The 17342-nt window shown below is 40.0% G+C and overlaps 1 long non-coding RNA gene across 1 annotated transcript in view; it reads right to left on the bottom strand.

Moving 5' to 3' along the window:
• LOC136291715 (uncharacterized) overlaps window positions 1-16789 on the bottom strand; it is a 164212-nt gene extending 147423 nt beyond the window's left edge. Inside the window, exon 1 of the long non-coding RNA XR_010721675.1 lies at window positions 16585-16789. This is a non-coding gene — a long non-coding RNA (uncharacterized lncRNA). The remainder of the gene's footprint in view (window positions 1-16584) is intronic.
• Between the last annotated feature and the right edge of the window lie 553 nt (window positions 16790-17342).

Here is a 17342-nt window from a genome sequence, read left to right as displayed (position 1 = left end):
ACAGTAAAGTGCCTCAGACACTGTCTAATCAATAGCTCTGCTCTCCCATAAGCACACTCTCTGCTAAAGCAGACTTCTTAGAAATAAATAGATGCTTAATGCATTGCATTAAGGGCGAATACAACCACCTTAATAAACACACTTATTCCCTCTTTAAAGACAAAATGTAATAAGGAAAAAAAAGCACACTCAAACTCAGCAGAACAAGTTTCCTCCACAGCATTTGCATGAGGGGAAGTCTGCTGCTGCTCTTATTAGAGAGTCCCTAATTAAAGGCTCACACATTCCTACGTCAAATTAACAAGGTACATTTTGCTTCTCCTAAAAGCTGTCCAAAGTTTCAGCTATGTGAAAAATTCTCACTTTACTGATTACACGGGCTTTGCAAAAATTAGAAAGTTGTCTTAGGCTTGGGCAGAAGCTCAATCTGCCAGAGAGATGCGCACCACCCACTGCCTGCCCTCTGTCTGCTCACACAGCATCCTCTCCTCACTTTGCAACCTCTGCTCTAACAGCCTCCAAACGCTGGGAAAACATCACTAGAATATCCACAGCTCCTTTAAAGATGCAAAATTCATGCCACCTCCTGAATTTTTAGGGAAATATACATGCTTATATATTTTTAAAAAAAAAAAAAAAAAAAAAAAAAAAAAAAAAAAAAAAAGGGATTAATACGGAGAAGTTCTAATAGTAGTGGTGCTAAGAGAAACCAGAGCTCAAATTTCCGGCATAGCTCTTCAGGACCACAGGTTTTGGCCTCACAGCAAGATTGTCCATTAATTTACTTTACAGCTGGCCCATAACACTATATTTTAGTCATTTATATAGCACTTTGAGTAAAGTATCGGGAAAGGATAATAGAATGACAGAGCAATAAAATGAAGTATAACAATTAGCAATGTCAAAAATGGTGACTCAATGACTGGTGGCCCTGAGGGATGGAAAAATATTAAGCTGACATGAAAAGCCATCAAATTTATGGATGAAATACTGTTAATAAGTTGCAATAAGAGTAATTAAAACAAAAAATTAAGGCACAAAGAGAAACAGATTAATGAAAGGAGAAAGATCCAAATGATTGGCTTAAAGAGTTTGGTAAACAATTTACAAGTAGCAGTTAAAGGAATTTGAAAAAAAATGAAAGAATAAAATAAAAGATCCAAGGGTGAAGAAAAAAAAATCTGTTACAGTTTAGACAGTTGTTTAGATAGAAAAACAGAAAATTAATGATCATTAAGATATAAAGATTTTTTAAAAAAGAAAAGTGTCTTAGGGCTCAGACAACACATTGGATGTTCAGCTTCAAGGCCTGCCACAGACGTCCATGACCGTGGTCACATCACACTCTCATGTTCAGCTCCTGCCTTACAAAAGAGAGATGCTAATGCTTCCATTCCAATTGACATTGACATCATAAGACAGCTCTGGATATGCATCCACATACTACCACAGCAGCAGCTGTTGCACAGGCCTCATTTTAGGTGGAACATTTTTGGAGCAAATACCTAGGAACTTTCTAAAAAGTGGGGAGGACTTGAAACTTGTGAAGGAAGAGAGAACACTAAATAAACAGATTAGTTTAAAGATGGTTGAGGAAATGTGTGTGTGAATTACAAGGGAAATAACACTGATTTAAGATTAAAAAAAAATCAGGCACTGACCTTCCAAAAGTGAGCAACAGACCCATGTGAGCTAATAAAGAGAGTTGTTGTATAGCATTCCCTCCAAGTGAAATTCTAACAGACTTTTGTTTCCTTGGAAGATACTTTTAGATGAGGCAAAGTTTGAAACTTGACTGCGGTGTTTTATTTATGGAGACTTATCCTTAACAAGAACTGACAGGTTACAAAGAAGCACATCCTCATCCCTTGACTCCTATCTGAGCATCAGCTCCACCAGCCTCCAAAGTTTAAAGAGGCCTCCTTCCCATCTCACAGGTATATCCCTCAGTTCAGCAACATGCAGATTTGCCATTTTAATATATTTTACGAACTTCAGCAAGCACATTCTTTAAATCTGGACAAATCCACCTCCACTCAGCACACCATTACCATAGACCTGCTTGCTGTTAAAGCCTTGCTAGCTATTAAAGAAGATCCTAAGAAAAAGAAATCACTAAGGTGGCTCAGGAAAAACAGGTATCAAGCTGCCTGTATTACTCCCAAACTGGCTGACAGTGTTATTTGCCAGCACAAATTATCTCTAAGTAGTTCTGCACATCTGCAATTTTTAGTACCCACTTCTCCCCCGCCCCTTCTTCCTTATTCCCATTAGGAATAGCCCAGATTCTTTAATTGACAAGAGACTGCCCACAGTTTGACATTTTTATGTTAAACTAACAGTCACATTACTTTTTCATTTTTAAAAGGTACTATTCTTGATCAGCGCCAACACACATATTATTGAGTGCCTTTCAAGGACGGCATTTAAATATTGCTAATGGAATTTCTTTGTAATCAGTCCCAGAGAGTTTAACTCTATCACAAAGCAAAGCCTTCCTAGCATCTGCCATCGACTCAAATAACAGAAGATTCATAGCTAACTCTCACTTCAGTTTTTTGTAAACATGATAAAACAAGAAAGTGACTTTTCAAAAGAAAGCTTGTGAGTGGTGCTCTGGTAAATCTCATCTGGATATGAGCAGTGTTTGAGGAACCTCAGAAGCCTTTCCTGAACATGGTAATTAAAATAACAATTATGCAAGGAACTCAAACCCATTTGGAATTCTCATCTGTTGTCAGACTCTTTCCTTTGTTGACAGTGACAACTCTATTATTAACCTTGCAACAAATTCATCCTGCAGCACTAACAAAAGTGGGTTTCAGGCTTATATTCTTTTCCTCTCACTTTTCAAAAATAATCTTCTTATTACCCACTCTTGAAGACAGCATTTTATTGAAATAAATTTGGGACAAGGACAGGTTGGTGGGTTTATTGTAGAAAAGAGCCAACCCTCTTCTCTCAATCTGCTTTTACTCAAGAAGAGATGAACAGTTTTTTAACACTTCAAGAATCTCTTGGCCTAGTTTGCAAATAGTAGGAAACCACTGGCTTCATTTGGGGTAACGTTACTCCAGGGGTCACAGAGCAGCATAACAAGGTTGGCTGTACCCTCCTCAAGGAAGGAATTCAACATTTCCCCGATTAATTCTTTCATACATTTCTTAGCCTAGCACCTTGTATGAATACCTGATGAATTGAACCCTCTCTCCATCTGTGCAACAGAGAGCAGATCTCATGCCAGTGCAAAATGCAAGTTTTAATACCAGAGAAAATTTATACATTTTTTCTTTCCCCATAATAATTTTTGTATGCAAGTCAAGCTGCCTTACAAAGGAGTTCCCATCCTGTGATTGTGAGATTTATCTTCTCATAGCTGAAGTCTGAACTCACCCTCCACAGAGCATGTCCTGACAAGCCAGATGAGCTGTCTCTGTCCATGGCCGACATAAACTACACTAGGGAAAGGAGAGAAAACTCCTTTCTACCTCTTTAGAAATCTTACAATGCTTTACAAGCTGTGCTGGCCTGGCAACATCCATCCCTCAGCAAAACGTATCTCACCCAACCCAAGGATGGAGTTTGGTTTCAGTTTTCTTTCATCTATACTGATGTCTAATCCTGCTTTTCTTATTTAACATCATGGACTCAGTAGTATGATATGTCAGGGGGGTCTACAGGCCAACATGAACTTTAATAGTTCATTGCCTCTTGCTTTCATCAAAATGAAAAACAAAGAATGATTTAGGTCAAAAGGGACCTTAGGAAATCATCTGGTCCAAATCTCCCCACTTCCCAAATTGTATGTTCATTCAATCACTATAAATGTAAATAAGTACTCCTAATTATCTCTACCTGTCTCATGATCCCTTAAGAAAATTGAGAAATTTTTTTCACTTTCATGTGATTAAAATATGTATCCACTATGCTTTTTTTATGCCTCTAAGTACTTTCACTTTTTGAGTTCTCTGACAGAGTGAGAGCTGGTCACTAGGAATAATCCCTTCCTTAGCACACAAGACAGCACTGATGAGCCAGACTGCCTCTGTGACACTTTTCCAGCTATCGCTTTTCTCCTCATCACTGCAGCTACATCTCACTGCTCTCAATATTGTTGCCTTTTGTTCTACAGGATCTTGCAGGTTTTGTTTTTCAAAGATAACATGAGCCACTGTCAGCACTGCCTATCATCTCCTTGTGGGTGACAGCAGCACTTATCAAGTCACAGTCCCAGATATCCAGACAGGTCAGACTCCACGGGCAGGGGAGGCAGGGGAGGCAGGAAAGCAGAAGCTGCAGAACACTTGATTGCACAAAGGCTGTTTTGCCTCTGTATCACAAGCACTTCAAAGTCACTGCAGGCCTGTTCTTGTGTATCAGTGACTCAGTCCACTGACCACGTCTTCTAAAGACTTCACAAGAGCCAACTGAAGTCAGTCTCTTTCTTTAGCCAGTGACTTTTGATGCTCCACAGCCCAGATGCAAGAATTTTCAGGAGTTTCAATAAACCAAACCATTATTCATCCCAAACCCATTCTCCAAATGAACATGGCTCTTCTCCCTGGGATTATCTCATGCTGGACATCTCAAGCATCCACACTTCAAAAGACTTAAAGGACATCCTGTCCTTAACCAAGTTTCTTCTACAATAATATTTCCTGGTTTGTTTCATTTTTATTGTATGTCCCTTCATCTTATTGTGTGTCCCTCTGCAGAAGTGGGTTTACACTAAAGTAAGAGTTATGAAAAACTAAAAGAAAAGATGGAAGAACATTTAAGTAATTGAATAGCAAACAGCATCAGTCTGGATATATCAGTTTATCTAAAAACCTTGTAGCAGAGAAGCAGAAAAAACACAATCAATTCCATGAGAAAGAGGCAGAGGAATTCAGACACATGTCAAGTTGATCATGGGTGAAAATTGCACAGTAAGTTAAAAAAAAATAAATTGTTTTCCACCATAAATGACCATTTTCAAATTCCTAAACTTTTCGTAGTGACCCTAGCTATAGGACTCTGAATAATCAGAAGCTCTGATTCTTATAAGTGTGCCTACTCCATTTATCTATCAGGTTATTCCTCAGATAGAAATAAATTTCTTTTATGGATTTTCAAACATCCGAATATTTTTGGTCAGCTTAAAACACCACTGTATTCAGGTCTACAGGTCACCCAAGGGAGAAAAAGGAGTTAACAAACAACCAAAATCACATCTTAGCTGTACACAAACACAGCCCCTGTTAAATGCAAGCATGGCATTTCTTTTGCCACGTGGCATCACCTCAGTTGAAGAAGGGCAAAAAAGTTTTCCCAATAGCCAGAAGATAGAGCCTGACTGAAAGCCCACAGAATTCCCGTGACCACAGAAGTATTAAGGACCTATAGCTAAGCTGTTCCCTGGCTAGCACTGTCACATTAGTTCCAGAAATTCTGCCAATATTGTGTTATTCCCACAGGAAAACTAACGGAAAGCTATTCAAAATGAGAATCCTTCCTGCAAGTGGGAAGGTATTTCTTCAATCTGAGGGTTAATTGCATCTCAGCTGTGACCTGGAGCACCCTTATTATTTAAGTGTATGGCTTCCCAGGAGCACAGAAATCATGCTAAGTTATGGTGCATTTATTCTGTGGGAAATGACTGCTAGATGCTAGCATTGAAACTATTGTACTCTTATTTGTGACACAAAGAGCACTTGGAAACAAGTTCCTCTCTTTTCCAAGCACAAAAAGCTTGCTCACTGACTCACTCCAGCTCTTTTCCTTCCCTCACAATTTTCTCTGAGTTACATGGCATTTCAGCCATTTAGAATCAGAAGCTGTACTGCATTTAACAATATCTTAAAAGAATACCTCCTAGAGCCAAGGGCCATATCCTACTCCCAGGTACATCCAGAGATCACAGTGGTTGCACCAAGTAACTCCAGGTGCACTTGCACAGCTGAGTGCAGAATCTACACTTGGAGAGACCAATCCCACCCAGTATAATGGGCCACCCATGCTTTTATTACTTGGTAATTAAAGTATGGTAATTATTGGTAATTAAATCAATAAGTCTTGATTTATTTTTTACTGATATTAACAGCTGGGGAAGACACATCATGAGTGGAAAAGGGGAAAAGTAATGAAAATTGATGGTAGCCTTTAGCCAGGCAGAGGAAGACTTGTGCTGAGGTACTTTGGAGACCAGGAAAGCTTGTGGCCAAAGTCAAGCAGTGTCTTTTAACAAAATAATACATAAATTGCAGCTGCATACAGCAGCCATCACTGAAAGGGGCATGGAGTCTTCTGCAGCCACTGGGGAGTCAGCAGGTTCCTGCTGTGCCAAGCACCACGTTGGAATGGCCCTTCCCTGCTGTGCCAACAGCACACAGGGCCTGTAAGAACAAGCCCCACACTCCACAAGGATTTCTACTTTATACATAATACCATCAAAACAGCAGATTGGGAGGGAAAGGTCTGGGTTCTAACTCCAGTCACCCTCTAGAAAGGCAGTTTAAGCGAGAACAAAAAGACACGATACTATAAACCTTGCTGGTTGCCAGCTCACTGAACCAAAGCAAATCTATGTCATAGTAATTATACTTACACTGTAAATCTGGGCAATAGCTCTTCAGGTGGTATAAATTGGCATTAGCTCATTACAATCAAGGAAGCCTTACTGATTTATGTGAGGTAAGGCTCCTGCATGAATTTTCTATCAGTTACCAACCTAAACCTACCTCCAAACCTGAATCGACCCATAAACAGTGCACTTCTGGAATGTCTATAATTCCTCTTCACTGTGTAATTTTTATTGCTAAGAGCCGATAGTTTGGCCAATGACATTCATTTTCTTATGACTAAAATCTATGCAAGGAACAGGTGACCATAACTTCAGGTGTCTTCACAACATCAGCCTGAATTGTAACAGCAAATTACATTATTTCAGGCAAGGCTGTATCAATGTTTGTGATTTAAATGTTGATTTTTCAGGAGTCTGAAACATATCCATAAGCTTTCCTTGATGCTGGAGCTCAACTCCAAAGCTGGGATTTTGCTTACTTGTTTTGAGAAAGCAATGGCTTTCATATGCTTCCACCTAAGTAGGCAGTAACCCATCAGAAACACTTTTTCTCTGCTCCTCTACAATTAGGAATAGCCATTCCACATTCCAAATCTGAACTATTAAGGTCCTGGGACTCAAACCATGCCAGTGACATCTGAACATTAAGTTCTCTCAGTCAAAATTTCACCAGGCTGACCTCATGAATCAGAGGTAGTTTTCCCATACTTCCGGTAGCATGTTACATATGAAACTTTCCCGGGTAGGCTCATTTACTGCACACACAGAACTTTTGCATATACCAACAGATTATTTTCTCTCCTAAAAATACATCTTGAAATATTCACTTTAAATACGTATGCTACCAGACTGTGTACATGTACCCAGGGCAGAAGACATCTTTCTACTTTAGTGTACCCTGCTAATCACATACCATCTGGTAATATATTATGTATTCAAAGATACACATAATATATCAAAACACATACTGTAGGCATATTATGGTGTGAGGAAAGAAGGAATATATCAGATGTAGTCACACAAGTGTAAATAACTTCTCATCCAAGAGAGCAGAACAGCTTTAAAGTACAATGACATTTTGAAAGATCTGCATTCTATCTAGAAATGAGAAATTTTTAAATGAGCCTGAGCACTCAGTGGTGCATTAATTAAAGACTTCATCTGATATCCATAAAAGTAATTGGAAAGACCTGCTGACTTTACCCATCTCTGAATTGGGCCCAGTAGCGCGTTAATTGAGGGCAAGTTTACAACTGCAGCAAGCTGAAATTAGTTCTCAGGGCAGTAAATTGTGGTTTCATGCATTAAATAGTGATGTGCAGTTAATTTTACTTCTAGAAAGACCTCAGTTAAAAAACATGCATTTCAAAGCTACTCAGTGTTTGATGTTTTAACTCTCAGAAACAGAAAAGCTTTATTATATTGGTAGATTTCCCTACACCAATGAGCAGCCAGTGGTCTCTTGACAGACAAATGTATGTGCTAAATTATTTCTGTCCACAGCTGAAAGATGAAAATAGTATCTGTTGCTTTATTTCTTTTAAAAACAACATATATATATATATATATATATATATTTTTTTTTTTTTATCTGTGGGTTTTAAACCCTTTTCTGCAGTGACTTAACTCCCATCTCCTTTGGTTCTCACACGGGGGTTGGACAGACCCACTCAAACACTTCACCACCACTGTACCTTCTGCTGATCCCACCAGATCTTCATTAATACACAAAGGACAGAATTTATTCAGCTGTGTAGGATTTTGTTTTCAATTGCATTTTCATTGCCACTTGTTCACCTCTTATTCAAAGAGAAGAATGTTTCATGCTTACATATAAATACAGTATAACAACTTATCAAAGTCACACAGGGCTCCAGTAGCACAAACTGAGCAATTTGAAGGTATTTTGAGAGAAGGAGAGCGACTGATACTGGGATGAGCAACTCCGAGGGCACCTAAAGGAGAAGAGGGAATAGGCAATTTCCCACTGAAATCTAAGCCTTTAGATTTGTTTTTCCTCTGACACTGCAGATTGCTTTGGAGTTCATTGGCACAGATAACAAAAGATCCCTGAAGAAACTACATTCACTTCTGTAGGGGAGACAGAAGTATGGGCAAGGGCAGAAACACAACAGTAAGTTCTAACCTCTGGAATCAATTTGGAAGAGGACATGTGCCACACATGTACCAAACTTTATTTTCCAGGCATTCACTTTTAACTGTCTTGCTGGGAGGCAGCTTTTTGCCTAATCTAGCTTTTGAGTGACCTCAATGAGATAGCATAGGGAGGGCTGATCTTTAGAGGTCTCTGAGCAGTCCCAGGAGCTCAGTTTCCTTTCAGATTTCTCACTGAGGCTGAGGTTCAAGCATCTTAAATCACTGTCACTTCAAACAGTGTATGTCTTTTTTATTCCTTTTACACTGCAGCTTACTGCTTATAGCAGAGTTTCATTTCCTTTTCCCACCAACAACCCATGCAAATGGTGTTTGCAATTCCAACATGAAGGGTTAAAAATCACCAGCTAAACCAGCACAGTATTTTTGTAGAGCAGCTGGGAGAACAACAGAGAAAACAAAAAGGACAGCCACACTGTTTTATTTTAGTGACATAGGGACTGATGCAACTGTAGCCATTTATACCTGGACTATTCCTTTTGATGGGTTTAGTTTTAGAGAAAATTTGGGTTAGGCAGATGCAGTTGCATTAGCTGATGGACCTTTAAAGAACATAACTAATGTGTATTAGCTCTTTAAGGAAGTAAGTTTATCCCAGTGTTCATTTCTTTCTCCTCCTTCCCCACTCCGTTTGCCTTCTTACCTGTCACCACCTGCATATTTCGTTGTTCAGAGACCAAATTTTTTCAAATTTTGCTCCCTATATATTCCAGACTTCAGAGTCTCTAACTACAAGCAAGACACTCCTGCACTCTGCAGGTTCCTGGCTTTCTTGGTAATTACTGTTCCATCATCATCCCTGAGGGGGAAAAATATCTGCTGTAGCCCTATTACCAGATGTCTTCTCATATTACTGCAACTCCCATCTCCCCCGAGGTGCTCTTGCTACAGTTGACCCTGTATTTTCTGATATAATTTGTGATCTTTTTCCTATCAAAAAAAATCAGAGAAATGTATTTGTACATACAGCTGGCTCATCTCTAACCCAGGTCTCTAACTTGTGCTCAAGCTGCCAGAGTCTGAAGTCTGTTTCTGCTCTCCAGACTCCCATATATCCTTCATTTCTTCCATAAACCTTTGCCAAAATAAAATTTTCTGCAACTTTTGACTTACTGTCACAGCCTAGAATATTGTGTACAATGAGTTCAGAGCATACAACAGCCTCCCTGGGGCACAGGCGAACTCTTATTCCTTTTTAATTCTATTTCTTCCCTCAGCAACATTCCAGATTCCACACCCTTAGGAAACAAACAAACAAACCAAAACAAAAAAAAAAATCTACCTTTGATTTGAGGTAAGAAATACAATTTTTTTTTCTTCTAAGTGCTGTTTTCCTTACTTCCAGCTTTCTATTATCCATACAGCTCGTTCTTAGAAGATTGCCACAATGTTTGGCAGGGATGGTGAAGTGTGAAACCTGAAAATAGGCCTGTCTTGGTAGCACTGTAAGATAGCAGCCACCAGTGCAAGAATGCCAATCACACAGCCTGTTACAAAGGGCATTTTTAGGGACCTAGGTGTTTGTGTTTTCTACTTGTCAAGCAGATTAGACACTGGTATATTCAATATCCTAAATGAAATACATCTTTAACTAAGGTCATTCTTTCAATCTCTTCTCTGTACTGAGAATCCACACAGGCATCAAGTCCAACTATTCACAGCTGTCACAAGATTCCCAAGTCTTGCTGGGGAATACAGTACTTTTATTCATAAGTATATTCTAAAGTACATTATTTAAAGCTCACCACATCCTACAGAGTTGAAAAAATTGCAGCTGAATAGGTCAGTATTCAAAACAGCTCAAATAAAAGATTTACAGTAGGAGGTTGTTTCAATACTGAGGGTAAATACACTGTAGGAATGAAGCTAAACAGATGCTCCTAAAAATTGGAAAGAACAAAGCTGGTGAAGATCTCAGGTGTGGAAGAGGCTGCAAATACCTCCACATGTGAGAAAAGGATGTTCACTGAGGAAGGTGCACCAGCTATGCCTGCTGAACAGGTTTCCCAAAGAAGCTGTGGATGCCCCATACCTGGATGTGTTCAAGGCCAGGTTGGATGGAGCTCTGAGTAACCTGGTCTGGTGAAAGGCTGGTGGGAACAAGATGATCTTAAAGGTTCCTTCCAGCCCTGGTCATTCAATGACTCTATAAAACTGTTTTAGGACCACAGAATATCCAATGCCAGAAAGCAGGGAAGTGGCAACCATGGTGGTTAGAGGAACATGTCAAATTCTGATGCAGTAAGTTTAAGGCATAAGTCTGCCCAATTTTTTGGCTGCAAGATACATTCACTGCATATGAATTCCCCACTCAGTGCTGGCAGTACGTATTTAGTCCAGATCTTTGAGAACTCAGTCCCTAATCTATATGCAGACTGCTTTTGTTCTGAGCCTTTCTTCATGTTCTCCCTCTCTTCTTAATTAACAGAAAACACTTATGAATATTAAAGAAGAAATTAACAACAGTGTAAATAATTTCTGGTTGTTTGTAGATTCCAAATTTAGTTTTTAATTAACCCCCACTGATTTCAAAAATCTGTTTAAGAAAAAGATATCATTTCAAAATTTCCCTTGTGTTTAAAGAAGGAAAAAGAAATAAGGTAAGACCCCCAAAGCAGCAGTTTGGCACTGCAGACAGCAGCATCACGTGTTAGTCTGATGTTTCTTGTTTCAGGATAACAATCCACATGCTGCCCCCTTCATTTCACAAGCAAAATGTAGGGGATGTGGCCAAACACTGCATAACTATGATAACATAAGTCCATCTTCTGCAGAGTTAAAAGGATCCAGCTCTTTGAATTCTTTGAATTGGGAAAAAACCAGAACTTTGGAACTGGTCAGCTGCAGAGGTCAGCTGAATCCCACGTTGTAATCACTGACCACAACTAATACCAGGTATATCTGAGGAAGATGCTAAAAGCCCTCATACAGCTGCTACAGATTCCACCTCTTTATGGGGACACCTCTTTGTCACCCAAGTCCTGTGGCTTATGGGGATTTTTAGTTTGTAAAATTCTTCTCACAGCAAATGAGAAACATTCTTGCTAGCCATTTTAAACATCCAGTCTTTATAGCTCATCTGACCAATCTACCTACCTTTAACTCCTGTCAGCAGGCAAGGGTACTCCTAAAAAGGAGGCTCTTCTTCTATCCCTCTTCTAGGGATTGAATGAAAGAAAATTCCTGACCATTTTTTTTAATTGGCTTATTTTTCCAGTGGTTTGGCATTCACACAACCCAAAAGTGCACACCTCATAGTGAATCATACACACTACCATACACACTGGCAAGCACCTGTCTATCATAACAATAAGAGTGATTTGCCTCTGTCTCTTTTGCATCTCATGGAAAGATACAACAAAAGAGGAATCTCCCACCACTGATCTGTATGCAGGAAGCCCTGTTGAGCCAGTGGGAGTTCTGCATGTGAGACAACTCAAAGGCAGATACTCCAAGAAATTTAATTTCAAGATGCCTCAGGAAAGCTTTAGATTGCACTTCCCAGAGCATGCAATGGGATAGATCCTGTCTCTTGTGCATAACAGCCATTAGCACTGAGTTATCCATGTTCACTAGGAGGAGAACATGTCCTGGTGCTGTTGAAGGAATTCCTGGCTTTCTCACCAACATCACTCATCCCCCTCTGCCTCCTCACACAGCCACTCTGCACACACATGCTGAAGAAATATTCCATTCAGCACTCAGCCTGAAAGCTGCACAACAGGCAGGACTCTTTAAAATGGCAATCACAGAGACACCTTCAGACTGATGGATGCTGATGGGTCTTGTTACCTCTGCAACAGCTGAGTGGTGGTATATTCACGAAAACATGACACATTAAAAAAAGATATTGTATTTGAAATACTATTTCTAGCTACAAATGTCAACATCTTATTTAGAAAAAAAATTCAAGAAAAAAACCTAATACAAGACTGCTGAGTCTATACAAGCACTTCCACCCACATTTAACATGTTTTATAAAAAGGAGGAAAACTCATTTGTTTTACTCCATCTCTTGCTTTTAATTTTAATTATTTTTTTAATTTCCTTCTAGCCTAAGAGGGCAGTTACATAGCAATATTGAAACATCATACATTTTAACAAGAAAGAGGATTGACTGCGCAACTGCCGATGCAGAGACACAAATCAACAGAACCTACTGCAGCTGGGATACATGAAGGTGCCCTGTCTCTCCGCCAGGAGAAGCAAAACACTGGAGGTGAGAAAGCAGCTAGAAGCTGAAGAAATAGTGCCCTCAGCACAGCAGAGCACACTGAAGTAGTTTTCCAGAGAAGGAGCTGGGAGCAGAGTAAGAGCTCAGCAGCACACTTGAGGAAGAAATGCAAAAAAAAGACTAAATCCCTATAAAGACACCATCCAATGGAAACACAAAGCTCCGTGGCAAAAGTCCCCAGAGAACTCCCACCCACACCAAGCCTACCTTGTTGTGTGTGTGAGCAATGCTGTGAAGTCATTTTCTCACACCCAAACTGGAAAGGGGCACAGGGGAACAGGTTCCCATGGGAATTTACCTCCATTCAATACCTGGGGCACTCCAGAGGGACCCGAACCACCCCTCCACAAGAGAGGAGAAAAGCAAGAGCTAGGACTAGGCTTGGAAGAGGGCATGCTCTTATCTCTATCCATCACAGCATTTATCACCATGACAAACATCCTCCCCATCAATGGAGGAAACACCTCTCATGATGAAAAGCCTCAGCACACCAAAGTTGATTACCAAAACACAAGCTTCACATTCCCAGAGCGTGCAAATTCGCCACTTTCTTTGGGATTCACTCACTGGCAGCAGCTACTACAAGTCTGGTCCAGGGAAGTAGCACAAGCTCTTTTGTGCCAGCAGAGCAGCCCAAGGAGAGACAAGGAAAGCAGTCAGTCATACACCTTGATTTGTTCCCATGCACAAATCGCCTCACCAATGGCTCTGCCCTGCCTTGGATTTGGCAACAGCTCTTGTGCCCCCCTCAGGAGTTGGGCAGACAGTGAAAATTCAGTGCCAGGTGCTCAGTAAAACAAGCCAAGCAACAGCCAGATAAGAGAAGCAAGTACAGTAAGTCACCTTCCCAGGCAAGCTGGCTTTCATGCTAGCTAGGCCATTAGCAATCTTCAATGCCTACACATCAGAAGTAAATCCTGCCTCAGGCAGCATTAACTTACACATTAGCTCTTTATTGTAACAGCCGCAGTGCTGGAAAAGAGTCATCTGCTACAAATATTTTCCCACATGACTCCATTCACTTCTCCAATTACTGCACTTCCTATTCTCTTCTGAAGGGATCTTTTAGATGTAGCTTTACCTTGCTAGGCTGGGATTATCACAGCAATATTCCAGGAAGGTGTTTTCATCCTGTGCACAGTAACTTCGAGCCTGGTTTTGTGGTATCTCCAACAACACCCACTCAGTGGTGCACGGGGAAAGGGTGATGTGCTGCTGCCCACCGAACTGCAAAAACTTGGAATATTCCTGTGAAAATCCCTCCCATGCAGTTTGCTGCCAGCACTTGGGGTCATCCTAGTGGTGCTACATATTTGTGAAAACCTGCACAGATCAAAGCATCCTGAATTTCAGGACAAGTAATGATTTATTAAAAAACGCATACTAAATGCCTAATATATAAACTATTTATAAACCAGCAAGGAAGCAGAAGCTTTACTGTTTTACTTGCAAACTCTTCATGCCAAAACTGCAAAACAAGTACTTGAAGAACAACATGGATTGATTTCAATTTGTGTATATCGAGCCAACTTCAATGGCTCTAGTTTTATATGCACAAATCCTTGTGTTTATGAATAATAAATACTTTTCCCCTAGATAATCAGAAAGATTCTATATTTTTTGCTGTCCTAAAAAAAGTCTATTTCATAAAGATACTATCTTAAAATAGTTAAGCCAACATTCCTTTTAAATGATATATTTAGATAACACAGAAATATCACAGGGAAAAAAAAAGCATTTATACAAATTAATGCAAGAGAGTTACTTGAATAAGAAAACCAAAATTGCTGTAAATAGGCTCCTGAAACTCTTTCACAGGAAAGGCACTAATGAAATCCTTGGAGAGGCCAGGCAATCTTTGGTTCAACAATTCAACTTCAGGTTCTTTTTTATTTTTTTTTTCTGTTCACATTTTCAGATGTTCCCCCAAGGTGCCTGTGCTCTAAAAATACTTTTATGGTAAGACAAGTTCAAACACAACTTAAAAGAAAACGTATTTTATGTCATTTTGATAGGGTGAGGTTGTCACCTTATTGTTCAGCAATGTTCCTGGCAGATCGACTCTAAAGAGCCAAGTGGGCGTTAAGCTGAAACAAAGCTACCTAAGTGAAGGTGATAAAACCTCTTTAGGTTAAAGCACCGGTCCCTTCTTTTTTAGGTCTCCTGAACTGCCCTCCAGTTGTTGGAGGCCTGTAAAATCCTCTTTCCATGCAATCAAATCCCCACCTAAACAGGGTGCCTGCACCCAAGGCTGATTCCCGTAAAAAACTCAGGTCCCCTTCCCCCAAGGCTTTTCATGTGCTGCTCCCCTTACTTCAAAGCACACAAAACCCAAACTGCGGGCACCAGAGGAGAACGTGGCCACTGGAACACAGAGCCAGGCCAGTGTTCTTCCCACTATTACATGTCCAACTGATCCATCAACACGGCTATGTGTTACTTCATCAGCAAGACTCCGCTCAGCAGACCAGTGCACACCCTGATCAGCCTAAACAATTTCCCCACGGCCTCTGTAATTATGTTTTTTTAAACGGTCTCATTACGAGAAGATAGGTTGATATTTCAACAGAGAATAACTGAATTAAGCACCTGGTATAACTCTTAGCTGTGATCTATGCACTGCTGAAAGGTAACTCCAGCTCAGCACCAGGAGAACAGTCCATCCATCCCACAAAGTGCTCATGGCCTCCATTATCACTGGGATAATCTACGGCACTTTTAGTTTAAGAGTAATGTCCTTGTGTTGATGCCTTGCAATTTGATGGGATTTCCGTTCATTAGTAGCAGTAAAAGAACCACTTCTTATTCATTAAATTATTCTAAGTGACAGAAGAAAACCCTTTTTTAAGACAAGCATATGCACAGCTGCATTTTTTTCTCGTGCAGTTGGGATCACCCCTCTCAGCACATTAATATTATATTAGAGAATGTAGATCACTTTTTCATTCTTAATTGGTACTTAAAATTTTCTCTCTAGTGAAAATACTGATTGATTTGGTGTTTAAATGAACTTGTTCATTGCAACTGCAAATATCCTGAATACTAAGTAGTTTAAAATAACTTGTCATAGTAAAAAGATAGATTGACCATGCATAAGGAAAAAAAAAAAGTGCTATTAAAATTAAAATCCTTACTTCATAGCTACTAACCAAATAACATTTTAAAGAAAATCTGGAATAAGCTTGACATAGCCATGTTCCATTTTTGTGCACTGCTGGCTTCGAGGAGCAAAAAAATTACAAAACTGCTAGAGAAAGTGATCAGGCTATTAATGATAATGAAGTTTCCATTATATTTGCTTTTTCATCTCTGACTCTTTTTGGTATTTGAAGTATTTTCTCTACATCCACAAGACCTACTATTTTAGGCATTTTAAAAAAAAAAAACCACAAGAAGGAAAGTGCAGGAAATTCTGACCTGATCATGTTATCTAACACAATTTAAAAAACGAATAAGAAAGAAAGTTTGGAATGGGTGAAGAGTTAGTTGCATACCCCTGCAGAGGAACAGGAAAAAATTCACATTCTGCATCTGATTTGGATGAAGTGCACTGAGAAGGAGCTCCTTAGGCACCCTCAGAGTAAGGATTAGAAGGAACAGTCACAAAAATTACCTGTGGTTGATCTTCCCTGGCTGGCACTCTGCAGATGCTGAGGACAGCAGGTGGGCAGGGGTAGAGTTAAAGCCAAGCAGGAAAGTGCAGGCAGCTCGAGGGCTGCAGCCTGGGCTCCTTCCAGGCTCTGGCCCATCTCCTGGGCTCCTCATCTCTCCTTCCCACAGTCCTGCTTAGCCCTTAGCAGACAAGGTCTGAAGCCAAAGGTTCGGCTGCCCAGAGAAGAGGAAAGCCCACTAACCCCTCTTTATGGGCTGGGCAAGGAGCCCAGGACAACTGCCAGGCACAGCACCTGCCACTGGCTGTGGGGAAAACTGGCTTCAGCTGGGTCCTGCACTCAGGTGGGTCCCATAATGGAGTAACGCATCCTCATCCAAATATTATGTATTGGCTTGAAAGACAAAGCTTGTGATTTAATGGAGATTCTCTGAAGACCCAAGTGAAAAGGTAAAAAGCAAGTTCATTAATACACTACAACTGTATGGTCCTTCTTGCTTTTGTTCAATGTAGTCTAATCCAATTTATCTTCTACATACAGATTTATCAATTTGCCCAATGGAAGAATATATAACAGAATGTATAACAGCCTTTATTTAACAGCCCTTGGAGGTTGCTTAAAAATTTTGTGTGCCTTATTCAAAGTCTGCTAAACCAGAAATGAATGTGTGACAGTCAATAATTTGTATATTGCTGTCTTTGTTTGCTCAGTACAAAATGCCTTTAAAAATTCTCTGACTTTTAGGCCATGCTGAAACCCC

Source organism: Chamaea fasciata, unplaced genomic scaffold (genome assembly GCF_029207755.1).
Source record: "Chamaea fasciata isolate MVZ Bird 193981 ecotype frontalis unplaced genomic scaffold, bChaFas1.0.hap1 SCAF_7, whole genome shotgun sequence".
NCBI classification, from domain to species: domain Eukaryota; kingdom Metazoa; phylum Chordata; class Aves; order Passeriformes; family Sylviidae; genus Chamaea; species Chamaea fasciata.
The sequence above is the reverse complement of the archived record's forward strand: the minus strand, read 5'-3'. Positions and strand labels throughout refer to the sequence as shown.